Consider the following 18068-nt stretch of genomic DNA (forward strand, 5'->3'; position numbering starts at 1 on the left):
TTTTAGAACTCTGTGTAACGACAAAGTCCAGGGGTCGTACAGGAGCAAAAGCTCAAAGAAATATTGTTCACATAATTTTTAACCCTCGACACAAAAGAGGAGTGGGAATTATAAATTTGACGTGTCAGGTGTCTGTCTGTTTGTCGGCGATATCATAGCTCCCGAACGGATTGAACGATTACGATAGTTTATTAGTTTGTTTTGTAAGAATTAATTATTATGTGTGAGTAAGTCGCAGTAGTATCTAAGTAGTAAGTTTAAGAAAAAAAAAATCGGTTGCGTCGTTTAAAAGTTGTGAGAGGTGAATTTTGATTGTCGGTTTTTTTTTTATTTTATCTTGCGCCTAATATAATGCCTTTGAGTTTAGTCCATGAGATAGTGCTTTAGGTTTTATTGTATTATGGAAAAAGTTTCCAAAAGCTTCGGATATTTATTTACACTTAAATATTTATTAACATCTAATATAACAGGTATTGTTGTCTGATCTGCCGTCTAATTATAACGTTTTATTAAATAATAATATACATTAATCAAATGTCTATCAATACCTAATAACCCTACGCGCGATAGTAATCGTTCAGCGATTTATGTATTTTAATACTAAAAATATTTTATATCAGCTATTTCTAGCTACATGTGTGGTCATTTTTTCAACAGTCATGCTTCGTAAGGCAAACAGTCTTAATATCTAAAGCAAGTGCAAGTCATGCAGGCACACCAAATATATTCAGATATAGAAGTCTCTGATTATAAAAATACCTGAAGAACTAAGAGCTGGACTCGTATACGATAGATTCCGTACAAAAATACAAAAACACTTATTGTTTACTGGTATAGAAATCACACTGAAAATTATAACTCCCTGGATCTCGGTTCGGTTAAAGTCGGGCGAACGGTAAGTAACTGCGTTTCGTGTTAACTACTTGGAACCCTTTTCTTATTGAACCGAAAGCTTAAAAATAAATTGTTTTAAATTTGAATAGCGTGATCTTGAAATTTTATATTTCCACATTCGAGTCACCCCAAGATACCACTAAATTTCGATTTGAACATTGTTAACAATAAAAATTTTGCCATGTGGAGTTTTGTGATTTTTATTGTTATTTTTATGAAATGTTTACGTATGATTGTTTATGTATGTGTTAAAATCCGTAAATTGATGGTATTGTCAAGTATTTATAGTCAAGGTTTAAAAGAAGTTTGAGGGTTATAAATGAAGAGCCCTCAGAAAGATTGAGAAGACAACCGAAAATATTTTTGGATTCTTTACTTATGGATTCTTTTTAAGTATCGTTCATATAAAGTCTTGGTGGGCCAAAATATTTGATTTGCCCATATTACAGGATGGTGCGAAAACTTTACCTTTTTTTCAATTACCCATATTCTTTATTCACCTTTAATAATATAAATGTATGCGCTTAAAGTCCAAAGTAGTCTCTCAATACTAATAACGACAAGTCTAAAAACTTTAGAATAAAGTTCAGAGTCGTAAATAAGTTATAAATACTTTGTTTAGGTATACATTACAGTTCATTATAACATAACGCAGTATGTGTATGATATTGCATCAGATCGTATGACACTGCAATGCCATCTATGAACGGAATTAGTCCCTTCGTACAAAGGTTAAAGGTTTTAGACACCAAGTCTACTTATGGACTCCATAGAGGTTTTAGTCAGGCAAATGTTGTTGGAGTCTTCAGCTAGCTACGGGTAAAAATGGATTAGTTCTGGTTTTTAGGGTTTCATATCCATACGGCAAAAACAGACTGTTTAATATCCGTCCTTCAGTACGTCATCAGGCTGTACCACAAGAACCTTAACAAAACGTATGTCATTTTCGGAGATGATTCCATTCCTGCTGTTGCCATAGCAATAAAAATTAGATTGCAGTTAAGCACGGTTTATTTGAATTATTTTTGGTCTCTTTGTACGGAACTCTCTCTCTCGCGACTCTAACTCACAATTCACCGTTTTTATTTCATTTCATTCAGATCCCGATTCAATCCCAAAATGATACTATTCAACTAAACCAAGATCAGCGCCACTGCATGAACTGGCGCTAGTAATACGAACCAACTAGATCTCAATTTAATTTAAACAGATATTCAATTCTATTTGGACTAAGTCTACCGTCAGGACTTAAAATACCTCCTGCTATACGGACGTTGACAGACATTCGTGAGACATTCTTATAGTATTTTGAACTTGACGGTACAACCGGTTTGCCATTGCCCGGGGCATTATACTATACAATTTCGAATGAATACAATCGGTAAAAGCAGAAGCAGTACCATCGGAGCGATACCATAGATCTTTGTAAGTGCACTTTAAACCCACAGTAGTAGTGAAAGTATTATATACGACGCGGGAGATATCGTACGAGTTGCAGTCCATTGCTCTACTATCAAAAGTGTTTTATCATTAACGATATTTCTCGCATCATCTTATTCAGATGTTTTAATGTTTCAATTAATTCTCACATTACCAGTACAGCATGATTTAATCTGAATGTAGAATTACTAGATACAGGAATATGTACTTAAAAAGTTATTTAGCATCAACTTAATTAAATGTATATCTATCTCATTTTTACGCTTGAAAATAAAAGAGATAAGATTCATTTTCAGTTCTTAGTCTCTATTTTAGTTTGACATTTACTTCTGTTGATATAGGTCACGCAATATTTGTCGCAAGAATAAATTTTACTACAGTATTGGCGAATTTACAGCAATAAAGTTGTGCAATACGGCAATAAAGATGTTTAGCACGTCAGTTATAACATTTTAAAGCAATTCTCAGGTGTTTTGAATGTATCTAATTTAGCTGATAGACTAAATGTCTCTCGTACCATTGATTATAGTTTGCTAAAATAAAACCGGTTGCGAGTCGGACTTACGACACTCAAAGGTTCCGTACAAATACGTAGATTAAAATAAAACAAATTTGCAAATAACACATTTACCTGTCGTGACGAGTGGCAGTCGGATGAAAAGACGGACAGGCAGCGGTACCTCATAAATAGGGTTTTATTTTTACTCTTTGGGTAAAAGTTTATGTATTTGTGACCTGTTTTCAAATGTATGTCACCCATTTATAATATATCTTTTTTCCAAACGAGCAGTAAATTAGACAAATGGTTCTACCCTCTTTCCATGTACATAAATGCTACTTTATGGCAATGACAGACGTTGAAGATGAAAGCTTTACTTTCTTTATGACATTTCTTTCGGGTATCCTAAACTCACCTCAGATATTTCTAAGAGGTATTTCTACCGTTGCTCTCATTACGTCAATTTCTAATGTGACATCTGTATCAGTAGCCATTTTAAATGCTTGATTATGCGGGTGCGCACCTATTACTACCTACTTTATACTCATTATGCATAGACGAGCTAAGCTATAACTTCACAAATGGTTCGATCACAGGTAAGTTTCAACATTCGTTACAGAAGCTAAACAGTCTGACAAGGAACCGGTCAGTCTAGCTAAGAGGTATTGTGTAGCCCAGGTAACTTGGTTGAGGAGGTCGGATAGGCAGTGCCTCCTTGTAAAACACTGGTACTTAACTGCATCTGGTAGGATTAGAAGCCGACTCCAAAATAGTTGGGAAAAGGGTAGGTTAGTGATGACTCACTATTGATCGAAGTGTCCTCATCCAAACCATCACCTGTTTCTTAGTCAGATGAAACCAGATGGTCAGGTTTGCCTCTATCAGGCTCATTATATTATGATGCAATACCTAGCATCGCGTGTTAGGTATCTTAAGTATTCAGAACCGAGACTCATTTAACTTAGTAATGATTATTTTGAATCCAATATACCCATAATTATACAATAATTCACATATTTGGAATTCATGCGTGGGAGTAAGCATGAATGTTAATCTGCTTTTAATATTCGTAATCTTGGAGTTATTCCTCCGAATGCATAATAATTGTGCAAAATGTATATATCCTTGAAACTAGAAAATATAATAATTGAAAAAAGTATAATCGACTTCAAGTAAACGCCACTGTGAAAATGGTGAATTTTTATGGACAGCTGTTTTATGTTAAATCAAAAATTCGGTAAAAAAATTGACAACCTCCTTCTTTCTTAAATCGTTTGAAAATGCCGTTTGCCCGCTAAAGGTAAAGAGCGTATTTCCTTCATCACAACAGGTCAATACATTTCTCATGCACATGTTGAACAAAACCAGCACTGATATAGCAAGTAATGACCGCAAACAGCGTCCAATAATAAATCTACAACTAACGATAATAATATTACGTACAGGCAACGGCCGACCAAAGTCCAGTTAAGGACGACTCCGGTACACATGTCTAATACAGACTAGTTTGGTCTCAATCCTTGAGCAGATGTTCTTTAACGCTTTGTAACTGATAATGAGATTTTCGTGTCTATCCAAAGCCTTAAAAAGCAAGTTTTGTAATGCATCCTTATATGGCTTACAAGTGCATGTTTCAAGACATCAAAGGGGGTCACCCTTTAAAAACATTTGACGATTAGATTCAGATTTTTTAAGCAGAAAAACAGATGAATATCCCGGTCCTATTAGCTCCAAAAATAGGGGTAAGGTTACATTAATTCGCACCCAGCTAAACCAGACGTGAGTAAAGTAACGCTCTTGCGAGTCTTAGTGGGGCAGAGCAAATTGCTCTCCATAGATAAAAAGCAAGTGTTCAGCAACATATGTACATCTGCTTCCTTTCAATCATAAAACACAGAACTCTTTATACTCACTAATCAAATCATTCGTACTGATACACAAAGCAGTAATGACATACCTAGTCTATTAAACTAATAACGACAATAAGGCACTTTGAGGTATTACAGTTATTTTGATCTGTCCGAGTAATGTCTGTTTCTGTATTACTAGCAGTTGCCCGCGACTTCGTCCTCATGATTAGAAGATAAATAAGCTATGACGCCTTGGGTTGATGCTAGGATTGCTAGGAACCCTTTTATTTTGAAATAAATTATAGCCTATGTTCAGCGGAGATAATGTAGCTTCTCAACTCTCAACAGTGAAAGAATTTTTCAAATCGGACCAGTATTTTCGAAGCCTATTCGTGTGAAACAAACAAATCTTTTCTCTTTTTTATAAATGCGGACAACATCACATACATTGTTCTGAACCCAAAGTAAGTTGCTGAAGCACTTGTGTTATGGAATTCAGATACAAAGAAGGTACCACAAACACCCAGACCCGAGACAATGTAGAAATGTTAATTTTTACATTGACCCGACCGGGGATCGAACCCGGGACCTCAGAGCTAGCGACACCTTGAAACCGGTGCGTACGCCACTCGACCACGGAGGTCTTATAATATTAGTATAGAATATTGCACGAATTAAAAATGACGTTGGTAGTAAAGTCAAACAGAAAAAGCGCCTGCATTTAGAGAAAGAATAAATAACAGCTAATAAGCCCGACGTTAAAGTAGAGTGTACATAGTTACAATAGTGAGTCCGTTAGACAGATTTCCAAAAATATGGAATAATTACGTTTTTTTTACATTTATGGATACAGTGAAATAGAATTTCGTTTAACGTTACTTACCAATACGCGTTTTACCAACAAGAGATTTAATTATCCCCTCTAGCATACATTTCATCATCTTAAGTGCTTTTAAACTTCCTAACTTTTTAATGGTGTGATAATATAAAATTCAGTATTCAATATTTTTTTCAAATCTGTCTTATGGACTAAACCGATGTATATTATTATATTTAGTCTACCCTATAGCTTGATTTTCCTGGTCTACGTCATCCAAAACTCTAAATTTCACATTCGATATCACAGGAAAAATTACAGATAATTCACGTCGTGTAAGTTGGGATGACATTGTACGAGCATTTGTTAAGCCAACGGTCATCGCATCGCATCGCTGTGTCTCTATGTAAATGGTCATGCATGACTAAACTGTTCTAAAAATAGATCCCCGCCTGGATGTGTGGCGATAACTGGACTAACTCGACCAAACTGGTCATATTTATGCCATGCCGCTTCCAAATATAGCTCAGGCGGTATGGAAATAGTTACGGAATACGTTTAAAATACCTTTGTGTTGAAACTTGTTGAAGTGATTATTTATAGTTGGAGATCAAGTTTATGCCTGGAGACTTAAGGAGTACTTGATGGTTAAGTCCCTTTTAGGTTTCATGAATTAGTCATTACGTTTGTGCAAGTGAGTCACTCGTTGCAGAAGTCTTGTTAATTTGGGCAAAACTTTCAAGACGCTAATTTGCAGAATTGTATGGAGAAATTAGTCCTTTTGCAGAGGCTTGTAATTAAAAGGTTTTATCCAACTGCTAAGATATAAAAGCTTTTAGTTGTGCATCTTATTATGGATTTACCTCGCAGGGAGAATTAGCATATTCATATTTCATTAATTTGAGCCTTAAGTAACGTGAACACCGTTAAAACCGCTTAATTACTTGACATTTGGTTTGATTATCGTCATGTAGAAATTTAACTACCATGTAACATGGATCTTTAACCCCTTTCCAGGCCTCGGCGGGTATATCATTGGCCTAGCCTTTTCCCAACTATGTTGGGGTCGGCTACCAGTCCAACCGGTTTCAGCTAAGTACCAGTGTTTTACAAGGAGCGACTGCCTATCTGACCTCATTCACCCAGTTACCTGGGCAACACGATACCCCTTGGTTAGACTGGCTGTCAGACTTTTTCAAGCTTCTTACTACCTGTAACGACTGTCAAAGATGTAGGAATAACAGCCGGGACCCACAATTTAACGTGCCTTCCGAAACACGGAGGAACTCGTTATGACAAAGATGGTCACCCATGTACGGACCAAACGCTTCAAGCATAGCTTAACCTGTGATCGAATCACTTATGCGGTTATAGCTTAGCCACGAGCGGTATAATTAGGTGATTTTCGATCTAATAGTTACTTAACAAGTTTAGGTGTATTTTGGTTGATAGCTCCAGACTCTCCCGATTGACACAATATACGTAAACTAAAAGTTATGTAATCCACGAGGTTTTAAACAGAATCCCGTATGTGAAAATTTTTTCGTCTGTTGTACCTTTAGTTTGCATAAAACTTTCTAATTATATAACTTTTTCCCTGAAGCTAGCCTAATAAATTTTGGAGTCCTGATTGAATTTTCGGCAGATCTCAGTTTTTTTAGCCTTTATAGTTTTACTATGAAATTACATACATGGCGCGTTATTTCGTCTCCCTTCCACGACGGTAACACGCTGACAGCAACAAGGATAAGTCTACCAAATTCATTTGTTTTATGAATTCTCCATCGTAAACGCTGACAGAAACATTAGATAATAAACACTAATAATTAAACACTACATTATCTAGTGTTTTCGCTAAGTAGGACAAAATTTAAATAGTTATCACCTCGCTTTGAACTTGTTGCTTCTGCTAACACCATGTATAGAAGCGAATTCTCCAATGATATTTAAACTCTGTTTCAAGAACTAAGTTTCATAGATATTTTTTTCTTAAACTTTCTTAAAATTAGTTTAAGGTTAAAGATGTCTAATTACTAACGTACATATATATGAGGGTCGGCTAAAACACTGATCAAAGATGGAGGCCTGGAATGCTATTTAAACAGATATGCTCGACTTTGTGTCATATTTAATGACATTTTAAAACCGCCACTGGAAATAGCAATATTTTGATTTTAAAATCAAACTACATAATAATTCTACCAAGCTTTTCCTAATTGGAGAATAGAACTCCATTAACCTTTAATCGAGATTAGCTCTTACTGATCGAGTTCACATACAACCGTAGGTCCCGCCCTTGCTTACATTATCTTTAACAGAATATGCATATTGCTTTAGCTTTGTTTCTACATAGCCTAGCTCGTTCTGTTCCCTAGTGCTAAATGTCATCGTATTTTAATGTTCGCCAAACAAATACATTGGAACCTGTCGGTTTCAAAATGCATTTGTATATTGTGTGTTTTGCTAGCTTGACTGGATTTTCTATTTCATTTGTTTGTGAATGTGGCTTTTGTTTTAAGCCTAATTCGAATGAACGAATGAAAGCGAAGCCTTTGCGTTGGAGTTACACTGGAGGCTTATTAAAAAAAAACTTGGAAAACCATACCTCGGTTCTTTATTATTCTGAAGTCTTCGTCATTACCTTCGAACCCAAGTAAACTCACTGTTGGATATCAGTCAATCTTTAGTTATGTTATCTCTCTTTTCTGCTTTTGCTAAGACACTTAGGCATACTTCACTTTAATATTTAGATAATTTAACTATATTATAGAGTCTTGACTTCTAAAAATAGACATAGTTATTTATGGCAGTAGGTACTATAGAAAATAATGGAAAGTTTATTCGCCAATAAAATAGACATTATATTCAAGATAGAAATAGATATATTATGGAAGTTTATTGTGTTGAATAACTATGATGCGTGTATGTATAAATATGCTATGAGCTCAATAATATATGCAACGTCATACAAAAAATATAAAAAAACCATTATAACTTTGCATATTCCTGTATTCATAACCGCAAGTTTTTTTATACAACAACTAGCTGTTGCCCGCGACATCGTCGGTGTGGTTAGAAGATATAAGTTATGATTTATACCTGCCCTGTTTTATCCATATTTTCCATTGTATCTTCGCTCCTATTAGTCGCAGCGTGATGGTATTGAGCCTAAAACCTTCCTCGATGGATGGCCTATTCAATACAAAAAGAATTGTTCAATTTGAACCAGTAATTAATGAGATTAGCGCGTTCAAACAAACAAACAAACTCTTTAGCTTTATATATTAGTATAGAATATAGAATTATTGTTACGTAATAAGTACGTCAGTTATCTATACGGATGACGATTTTGACTATCGGAAAGATACAACCCAAGCACATATAGAGTTTATCTGATAAACGTGATGCGAATCAAGTGGGATAAACTTGTAGCTACTTAAAAATCCTTAGCACACGTTTACGAACTCTACCTCTATAGATAAAAGATTATACGTGTTAGTCAGAAGATTAAATAATAAAATTAAAATCAAAAGTTTATATTTCAAGTAGGCCGTTTTGCCAGGAACTTTCAAAACATTGCCATGATGACTCTAATTGCGTTCTGTCTAGTTTCCAGATTTAGAAGGATAAAACACAATTGTGTTAGTCAAAAAGCTATGGAATAGGTATGTCACGGATATTTGATTAATTTAGAAGAATAACAAACAAATTCGTATTATTGTTTTATATTGTAGCTAGGGTGTATAATAAAATATATGTGTCGCATATGCACTGTGCTGTCATGAGAGGATTCTAACGAATATACAAAAACCGGTTTAATAATTCAAAAATACATTGGTGTATGAAATCGGACATACAAACTTGTTGGTATATGGAAGAACAGGAAAATGACATGCATTTTCAAAAGTTACGACATGTTTTCTGTACTCTCCAATTTTTGGAAATATTACGATTATTATCTAACGTTTTAATTAAAAATCTATTACTTAATTTTAAAAATATCTGCTATTCAGCAGCAATCAATTAATCAATCAATCAGCCAATCATAGTCCACTGCTGGACATAGGCCTCTCCCAATTTACGCCACAACACCCGGTCCTCCGCCTTCCGCATCCATTCAGCAGCGGTTTTACAAAATTAGTTGCTTTTTTCGATATTCAAACATTTCAGACCAGAGAAAGAAAGAATTACATTCCGATTCACCCAAACACAAGTTTACAACATAATTTAGTATCTCCAGTGATGTTTATAAATCTTATTAACGTAGTCTGTTTGCTGTTTATATCAACCTAAATTAGATCGAGTTATAAAAATACTGAACGAAACTACGTAAATCAAATATAAGTGAAAATTATGATAAACATGAGCTAATGTTTCATAAGATTTAAAGTATTTGCGTACTCAATCCAACAGTTTATAGATTTTAAAGAGTGTTATGATATGATGTTCCGAGATCGTACAGTCTAGAACAGAAGTCCTTGAACACAATCAGATTTATAACATGTAGGTACCTACCTACATGAATACTATCATATGCTTCAAGTATTTCGTTGTTACGATTAGGATAAATATTGGCATTGGTATTATACTTTGACATATTTTTTCTGAAAAGTTTTCAAAATGCTTTGCTTAAATGAATCTAAATGGGTACTTCTTAATTTAAGTTTTGTTGCTATCTGTACATATAATAAACTATGTTTTAACTAAATACGAAATCCGGCAGATTTTATGCTGAATGTTATTATGGCTGTTATCACCGAGTAATCGTGGAAAACTACAAATAAACGTTACAATAATAACTTCTGGCAGTGTAACTGGTTGAGAGTGTTCCCACTGCTTACATTAAGAGTAGTGCAATATTGAGTTTCAGATAACATCTCGAAGTAATCCATATCCTGACGCGTATTTTATGATTTTAAACTTTAAGACGGACAGATAACAAGTACTGACGTAAAAATATGTACCGAGATAAATCTTTCCGGTTTTTATTTGACTTTTGAGATACCGAAACAGTTGCAGCATGTTACCGAAAACCGTAAAACCGTTAAGTACCACTTTAAACTGAAATAAATGAAGATATGACAATTTATGTGTTTTTAAACTGAGGTGAATAGCCTTGGCGATAAAGAGAACATTTTTTTGAGTTTTCAAAATGCGCTACGTGTTATCATTATAATTAACTGTAGCAATATTGATAAGTTCAATTATGATAAAGAATTTTCCGTATTTGAAACGTATTTAGTTACTAGCTGTTGCCCGCGACTCCGTCGACGTGGTTAGAAGATCTTGAACCGTTTTCGCAGCGCACGCAACGGAGGCCCTCAAAGATGAATAATTTTCCCCGTTTTTTCCACATTTTCCATTGTATCTTCGCTCGTATTAGTCGCAGCGTGATGTTATATAGCCTATATTTCCTTCAGAAATGGTCTATTTAACACAAAAATAATTTTTCGATTCGCACCAGTAGTTCCTGAGATTAGCACGTTCAAACAAACAAATTCTTCAGCTTTATAATATTAGTATAGATTAATGAAATTGAATGAAAAGTATTGAATGTATCTCGAAGGATCCAAACAATACAGGCTATTTCCAATCATGTAAGAGCAACAGTAAATTAAAACGCAGATTGTGACCATTAAATTTCTTACGCAGATTCCGTTGATTGGTTTATTGGTAATGCCGTTTCAATTATAGCTCAGAAAGAAAATAACGTCAATATTCATGGCCTTGAATCTAAGCTGGCGTTAAATCTTAGAAATTAAAAGATTGATAGGAAGCTATTGGAACCGCAGCCAAAAGTAACAGGTAAATAAACTAGATCTTATTTGGCGTTAAGCCATCAAATGCACGTGGAGTATGGCATGACATTTCTGTACAAAATATTTGACGAATCTGTCGATAAAATTTTAATTTAAGACTTACATGGTTTAAACAAAATGTTCGGAAAAAAGTATAAACGTGGTACACTACACTACATCTTCGTAAAACTCGACAAAAGATGTTTTATATAAACTCATATTAACATTACCATTTAAGATAAGACATCACTTTGAGAGCCCGATACAAAGTGATTTCATGAGAAGTCGATTAATTAGGACAAATTTTTCTCCAAATTTGACATTTAAATAAATTACTAATTGGTCATTTTTTGCTGTCCTCTTAAATAAATTTACTTGGGAAACCAGTAGTGAATACTTCAGATTCCTTATTCCTCCTTATAATTCCTTTATAACAACATTTCCCTGCACAAGTCGAAAATAAATACTGATTGCTCAAATTCAAGGCTGAAGCCTCAAATGTATATAAATCTAATATCATTTTGAAGATTTCGTTAATATTTGGAGTAATATCACACGAGGGATTCAGGATTTTTTTATGCCCCTTTCATCAGTGTAACTCATCTGAATCAAATGAAATCTATGACGTCACACCTTGTGAACTCCAATGCGAGATATTTGGAGCGCATGTTAAACGAATCATAAAACTTCAGAACAGCAATCCCAGATACATAAAACTGAGATAACGATTAATAAAAGTAATAATTATAATTTAAAAAGATAACGAATGTCTGGTTTAAAAGGATGTTAGTGTTAGTTCAATGTTAAACCACTTTTTATTTGGATATAATTACGTTTTATTGGCTAATTTCTTTCATGTTCGCTTTATTATTGGTATTAACAATTTGAGTTGGTCGACAGCCAACAATAATAGCGAAGAAATAATTGTCTGTTTATTGTTTTGTAGATGGTTACCGTTTCGTTTGTTTTCATAAGCTAGAAACTCAGAATTCTTTTAACGATTAATTCGTGATGAGCATTTTCATTCTTAAATATATATGTTTCTGGTTCAGTAAATTAATAATGGTTATTTATTTGCCATTATCACCTGCTAGGATACGTATTTCGTCTTTTATATTTAAATTTCTTGACAATACATCCTCTTCGGACATTTTTTTTATCAATAAGGTCTTATTCAAATTCCATCTTCGCCCAATAATACATTTTTTTTTAATTCTATTGTGAAATCTATAAAATGGAATATCAAATGCTATGCATAATCAATTCTTTTGCTGGCACAGTTACCGTTAAACCTGCGTGTTATGGTGGATAATGTAAGTAAACGGAGATAAGATGCTAAGTAAGTACACGTACCGGTACCGCAACTGTTCTCTACATATGCAGCATTTTACTCAGAAATGTAAATGTCAAATATCATTCTACTGTTCGTGTGTATGCCAGTCAACTTCTCCAAAACGGCCGGGTCGATTATAATCAATTTGGTTTTGCGTTTGAGTGTTACTCTCGATGGTTAGACTCCTGATATAATGTTAAATACAAATTTTAGTTTGAAGTAAAGTGTCATGAAATTATGATATTACCTACTCGTCTTTCATTATGACTTTGTTTAATGTCCTAATCGCTTGAGATATTATGCAAAACAAAATCTGTCTGTCGTTCGCTGGTATCATTTAATAGACACTATGTTGCCTGATCTGATATCCAAATGTCTACGACTATATTCTTTCTAATTATTTTAAGATACCACATTGGTTCAGTAAACAATCTGAGGAAACTTGGGGCCTATAGCCACGTCTTAAATATATTATAACACACTATATTTATATTGCAATTCCCCAATCAGCACCAAACGCAGGCGGATACTAACACAAAACACAATTCATACGGAATGGTCGAAGTAAAATAAAGAATGGTTGACTGTTCATCGATTTTGAAGCTGCGTTCCTTCGTTACTGCATACTGAATATTTAGGGGCATGCCTTATAGTAAGTAATCCCCTCATATTCGCAATATCCAAAGCGACGTTCTCAACATATTAAACCTTTCGTACCCATTGAATGGTAATTTTCTAACTTTGTTGTCCAGACTTGTTGCTATGCAAAATTTTATTGGAAAACGTGAACGAAATTTTGTTTTGTAATGCTAGGTGAAATAGGACTACATAAGGCCACATCTGTACGTGTAGACAGTGAAGTCGTGGTCATTATAAATTGGGCAAAAATACGTGAGTGGAATGATCAAGTATCCTAATTTTAACTACCAGTGATCTTTTGTGATTTACACGACTGGTGAAACGAAGACATGTGTTTCTGTTAAGCGGTGTTGTTGTGTTTAATGAGGATTTTGTCTTCGTATATTTGGATGGAAATAAAGTTCCCTTTTTGGTACTTTTAATGACTTGCCTGGTTCGGAATTGTTTCCATCCTGATCACACTGAATCTATATCATAAGAACTTATGAGAACATTTCTTAACAGATATTTAATTAATCTTAGATTATATCACAAATATATTACAAAATTATTTCAAAATGCAACTACTTGTCATTGTTGCTAGATTTCTCGATAGATTTCCTTGTAACTCAATATCGTACTAAATAGCATTGGTTTCCAGCCGTGACCTTTAGTACTAAGTCTATCAATTTCTAAAACCACAGATTTGTGACTCAGTACTCACATGAAAAATAACGATGTGATTTTATTGACTAACATCTTAAAATAGTATTGGCGTCTTCTGCAATAATATTTCAACTGCTTGTTCTCAGCGTATGAAAGAAAGGAGGGGTGTACTAGCAACTTATAAATTATCCAATACTTTACTAGCTACATACTAAACTTCACTTGTCACTTCATACATTTCGTTGGACGTACAAACACATTTATGTAATAATCCCATTCGACATTTAGTGGATCAACACACCTGCAACACTCACGATACATCAAGTATCAAGAATGCGTAGCATGTGTTAGCCAGTACTAGTATTTGACGCAAATTGATTTGCCTCAGCCGACTATTATGATTTGCCGGCGAAAAGAAATGACCATGGAGTTATATCAAATTCTTTTAGATGGAAATGTTGTTGATATGTTTGTGTTGGCACTATTATATTTTTAGTATTAAAGTCATCACTGGACTCTGTCTACCTAATAGTTTTGTGTAGCCTTATGGATTTCGCAAATAATTGCCAGTATTGGATTTAAAAATTAAATTAAATTTTGTTCGAAAGATGTTACTCATGCTAACTTATTTATTACTTTGACATTTATTTCTTTTAGAACACACGACAGACTTTTATCTTTGAGACCTCAATTGAGGGTAAAACCAGTCAATTTAAAATTCACTTAAAAATATTTATCAGTTTCGTTTGGCATGCGATCCACGGCCGTACCTCGAACGGCTGATATTTACCCGAGTCACGTGTTTTGACGAAGTAATACATTACATATTTTGCATACCTGCATTATTCATTCGGTAACACGACTTATGGGTACAGCACGAAAGAAAAATTAGGTTGGTTTATTGCTCAGCTGTCTATAAAAAAACAGAGCATAGATGAATACTAAGTAAAGTTACTATGCCGTTTACACTTTAAGACGTGCAAATGAATTCTAAATGGCTAATAGGTGCTGGTTGGTTGTGCCGCATTACAGCAGTTCTTGATTTACGTTTAGTGTCCTCCTTGGAATTTATACTTCGTTGGCTTAGTGAAAACAAGTTATACTTAGTGCTGATACAGGAATCCGTAGATGGTCAAAAGTGAAATTGAGTTCTGTATAACTGTCCAAACGGTCCACAAATGGCGATGGACTTCTAGCTTCTTGTCACATTGATTCCTGATAGTTGCTGTCATTGGTAATCTTATATCGCAGGATATACTTACTTATTAATACTTAATTAACCAAAGAGTTTATTGCCAGTTAAATTTATTTATTTATATCTTCATCTGTGGTACCAAAGCTTCCAGATGGTCCTAATTTAGTCACAATTTTCATTTGTTTAAAAATATTGTCGACATTATTTTAATCAGTAAAAATTTTGGAGAATTTTACTTTTTATAACAATTTGAGAATACGTTTTTAAATCTTCCACAATGGGGTGAAAAAAATTTTTTTTTCATTGGCAAGGAATTTATTTTTCCGGTTCCAGGTACAACAAAACCAGATGTTCTAAAAATTGCGATATAAGTACTTTTAAAAACCTAAAACCTGGTCACATACAAGTTAAACTAGTTAGTCATAGAAACGACATTTCACGACTGTCTGTATCGGTTATTTCAAAATAGCAATTTAGTTTTTTACTTTGAGCTAGACTATAATAAAATACTTACTGAAAATTGAATTGGTACCGAAATATCCAATTTGGCGATAATATGAGTTGTAGGTATTGGTTGTTTTTGGTTTGACATTAAATAGTGCCACAAGTACCACTTTGCGTAGGTACAGTTCATGTGGCTTTTACTGATAGCCACGTAGAAATCATCGTTCCATCAACTCTTGTCATAATATTTACTGACCTTTGGCAATAGTGTCAGTAATATTCTGTATTTATAGATAAATGGATAAAAGAATATTTATAGCTCATATTATAATCGAGTAGGTACGTACTTTATACCAAGCACCCATTAAAATGATCAATAGTGCAAATGTACTAATAGAAGTAGTGAATATTCTACATTTTGATGAAACAACTGAGTGCGTGGAAAGTTATTTCAAAAGGGACAAGAAAATATCGAGTTAGTCACCTTTGAATGGAACAACATATAACACATTTACATCTTTGAGTGCCTATGCTAATAAAATTTAACTGCCTCTAACTAATATCCTTGAAGTACTTGGTAATTATGGTAATATTGTCATCCAACCAAGCATTACGGAAGTTGGACCTACTTTTACTAGGTAAGGAAACTTAGAATAGAATGGTGAGCAATGATACGACGATGCAACGTTAATGCTCAATAGCAAAGAATATATGGTCCTTGTCATCGATAAATTCGTATGTCCCGAATGTTGAAAACAAAAGCGTTACTAACGCCCTTAGCATCGTTCACAAGATACTGACCAGAATATTAAAATGAATCTTCGGCAAATCCTAAAGTGCGATGACAGACAATCGGTTAAGCTGGGTGATTGGCTGTGATAGTATCATCAATGCCTTCTGTTTCCCATTCACAACTAAGTATCTCAATATCCTTAAGATATGCTGGCTATTCTGTCTATCGACTCTTAAGCTTAGGTATTTATAATTCTATTGGTAATTTCTGTGCGACATTTCCTTATAATATTCAAAATTGACGGTTATTAAAATGAACAACATGGATGATTATATACGGTTTATCATTCAGTGAATAAATGTATGGTATAAAAGACTTTTTGTCAAAATTGAAGATTTCATCTAATTTAACGCATCACTAGCTAAATAGGCCCTGATACAGCTTGGAAATGTCCAACTATTTTTAAAATCAATAGCAACGGTCACCGCAATGAAGATGACCTTTAACAACAAATAGATTTATAAGCATTAATTATAGGTAGCGGCCTTCCAAACGATTATAATATTGAAAATAAAACTGCAAGCGAAGAATTTATTGGTTTCTAGCCAATAGTCTTCGTGGCTGGAATATAAAATATTTGCCGACCCCTTTTTCAAGCTAATTTGGAAGATTTGCGATTTTAGGGAATTCAGTCGAATTGTGAATTTTTAATGGAACCCATCTGCATTTCATCATGTAATTGGCAAGAAGAACGAGAATATGGAATATAATGTTAAAAAAACCTCAAGCCAAATAATATTTTTATCAATTACATACACTTAATGATGTCAGCGACAGTCGTTTTTTTTTAATTAAACTTAGATTTGTGTCAAGTGTCCGATTGATATCGAACGAATCGATTAAAAAAACGGAGAGGTTGTTTGAAGTCTGAATTGATTTCAACTTCTGGCCTTAGCTAATGAAGTTTAAAAAATCTGAGATAAGTTTGTCTTGTTATTTGATACACTTGATAAGAAATACTATGCAGTTTAGATTGCAATCAATACTCTCATTTAGACCCCGACAGAAAAAGACGATTTTATAATTTTTCTGCCTGTGTTTCAGCTTCAGATTGAGCGATTTCAATTTAGTTTGTTTTATATAAAAGTCGAATTATGTAAAATTGATCTTAGATGTGTTTGATAAATATTGGATTAACTATTTATAAGTTATAGGGAGCGAAAGCTTTTATTTTTTTTTATTAATTTTATCTTATGTTAACGTTTTAGCAGCCTTTGTGTGCTTAGAAATCAAAATCTCTAAATTATTATTAGGTTTATACGATTAAGCTGTCGAAGAGGTTTTTTGTAATTTGTCACTCGTTTGTGGCTTTTCCTGGACCCATTCATTTGTAACATTCACTGTTAGATAAACAATAAGGAATTTTATATTGCAATGGCAGTTTGCTTTTCAACTTCGAATTCTTAATTAAGATGAAATCTTATGCCCGCCAGCTACGGTTTACAACCGAACCTGACTACAACGAACTCTAAGGATAATTACTATCAATATTTGCATCTATTTCTCTTAGTATGCTATCATAACGATAATCTCTACACCCACGATATATAGTCCTAAATTTATTAAAAGCCAGTTAGTAATATTTAATAGATTCGTAAAGCCGGTTCGTAAACACGTTTACGTTAACTGTCTCGGAACACATATCAAAAATGCTATAATAACAGAGTAAACGTTCTCGAGAATATTATCTGGACGAGCTACATAATAAGAAATGATTCGCT

This window comes from Trichoplusia ni, chromosome 1 (genome assembly GCF_003590095.1).
Source record: "Trichoplusia ni isolate ovarian cell line Hi5 chromosome 1, tn1, whole genome shotgun sequence".
Taxonomy (NCBI): domain Eukaryota; kingdom Metazoa; phylum Arthropoda; class Insecta; order Lepidoptera; family Noctuidae; genus Trichoplusia; species Trichoplusia ni.